The sequence below is a fragment of the Salvia hispanica genome, chromosome 1, assembly GCF_029641045.1.
Source record: "Salvia hispanica isolate PSC_SH4W2 chromosome 1, Shi_PSC_v1, whole genome shotgun sequence".
Lineage (NCBI taxonomy): Eukaryota > Viridiplantae > Streptophyta > Magnoliopsida > Lamiales > Lamiaceae > Salvia > Salvia hispanica.
Window position 1 is genome coordinate 32,644,057 of NC_142692.1, and position 2,430 is coordinate 32,646,486.

The 2,430-nt window shown below is 39.0% G+C and overlaps 1 pseudogene; it reads left to right on the top strand.

Annotated features, from left to right (window-relative positions):
* Nucleotides 1-865: 865 nt before the first annotated feature.
* Nucleotides 866-1,974, top strand: LOC125218380 (bZIP transcription factor 44 pseudogene; annotated as a pseudogene).
* The last annotated feature ends 456 nt before the right edge of the window (nt 1,975-2,430 follow it).

The following is a 2,430-nucleotide window of genomic DNA, read 5'->3' on the forward strand; positions in this document are numbered from 1 at the left end:
TTACTACTCCCTCTTGACAGCATTTCAATTTTAAGATATTTCACAATAATAAGTAGCAGAGTGATTTCAATTTTCGACAAAAATTAATATACTAGGAGTAGTATTTTATAATTTAGTTTCTCTCATATTCAACTAAAAAACAGAAAGGAGAGGCTGGAGAGAGTGAATGATGAAAAATCTGAAATGATAAAGTGAGAAGTGGGGGTGAAAGTAATAAGCACTTTATTGAGAAATGGGGTTCAATCATGCATCGATTTGAGTGATAAAAATAGATGACACAGTGACCGTATTTTGCTCCACACAGCTGGCCTTGTACGTTTATGGCATCATATTTCCACCCCACATGCCTCATCCCCAACCATTCTTCAAATGAATCCATAACCCACGTTCTTATTTTAATTTAAATCTGCCACTTCCTAGCCCGATTTTGATTATACTTTTATTTTCAAGAATTTCACTTTAAACTTTCACGAATCACCTGATTTTTATCAAACAAACGGTTAACTAACAATTATAATTCCAAAATTTTCAGAATCGGTATAATCTATTTCAATTCAGTCCATATATTATAAGACGATTACAGTGTTGAAATTGAAACTTTGGATCCGACAAGTAAATTCATAGTTTTGATATTGAACACATAACTAGCTATTTCGATTTTTGTCAATTTTGATAGTATTTTTAATCGAATGTTCCTGCTTATCAATGAAAAATTCTGGATCCGAACCAAAGTAATAGAATTTGGATACCGATTCCGGTTGAGCCCATTAGGATGGCTAACCACGCATTTCTCCTATTTTCCAAAATCCCTTTTTCTTTATTGGTAAGTAGTAATATCCCACCACTTTCCTATAAATCAAACCCCTCACCCTTCTCCAAAGCCCCTTCTCTTCCACTTCTCTCACCCACAGCTTTCCAATTTAATTTTCCCTCTCTTTTCCTTTTTTCTATTATCGCCTCGTTTCTCTGGTTAATTCCATAACAACCACACATATTTTTCCGATACAATCTTGCCAAAAATAAATACTCCACTTGTTTTTCAATTCATACCTCACAAACCCCAAAACTTCACCAAAAAATCATTGAATGTTGCAGAAACCGCCGTTGATGTTCCAGATTCATCCATGTCTCCCGTTCTGAGCGAACTTCTCCGGTCCGGTTTTATGATCAGTTCCTCCCTCCGCCGCGGCACCCATCTCGTCCAATCCTTCTCCGTCGTCTTCCTCTACTGGTTCTACGTTTTCTCATAAACTTTTCCCCCAATTCGCAAACCCTAATTTATCCCCTCTCTCTCCTTATACAAATACACACGATTAATTCTTCAATTGATCCAAAAACACACACAATCACTTCAATTAATTCATTAATGGCGACATCGAGCGTGACTTCGTCGGATTCGCCGCCGGTGATGGACCAGAGGAAGCGCAAGCGGATGCAATCGAACCGCGAATCGGCGCGGCGGTCGCGGATGCGGAAGCAGAAGCACCTCGACGATCTGATGGCGCAGGCGGCGCAGCTGAGGAAGGAGAACGCGGTGATCCGGAGCAGCATCGGCGCCACCGCGGAGCGCTGCGTGAGTGTGGAGGCGGAGAACTCGGTGCTGGCGGCGCAGATGATGGAGCTGACGCATAGGCTCGGATCTCTCAATGAGATATTGAGCTGCATCGGTTCGGTTAGCGCCGCAGCCGCTGCCGTCGGCGGATGCATGTTTCAGTCGGAGGAGTTTCAGGTTGGCGATGGCGCGCCGTGGAACTCGGTGGGGCTGAGCCACCACCCAATCATGGCGGAGATGTTTGATTATTGATGAAAAAAATTGTGAACCACAGCAAAATTGGTCAACGTGTTCTTGGTTGGTGTTTTTTAAGATTTGGATTTAAAAAATAAAATAAAAATTAGTGGTTGTTCTTTCTTGTATTTTTAATTCATAAGATTGATTAGCATTTGCGTAAATGGAATATCTCCAATTATTTATTAGTGTTGTTGATGCTTTTGTCATGATTTGGATCCATTGGCCCATATACATTCAATTATTATTATAGACAATAATGACTCCAATTTAAATATGTAGTGAAATAAAGGAGAAAATATCTTAGTAATTAAAATGCGCTTCACCTCTAGTAGAGCATATAAATAATGAAATAAAGCACAATTATAACTCGCACTCCCTATTTAAATACTCGCTTTAATTCTCGAGGACTTTTGAGAAATGATTTGATTTTGTGAAAAAGTAGCGATACAAAATTAATTTCACTTTAATATATATAGGTCCCAGTCGAGTTAACCTACTCGAATTCTCGGACCATTTGGGTTCTGACGAAATTTTCTATCTTATAAACTTTAAATCCAAATTCAATCCCTTAAGGTTTTAGGCTAAGCCATCAAGTCAATCGGGCTCAAAAAATTTTACTCCGTATATTATTATTTTTTAAG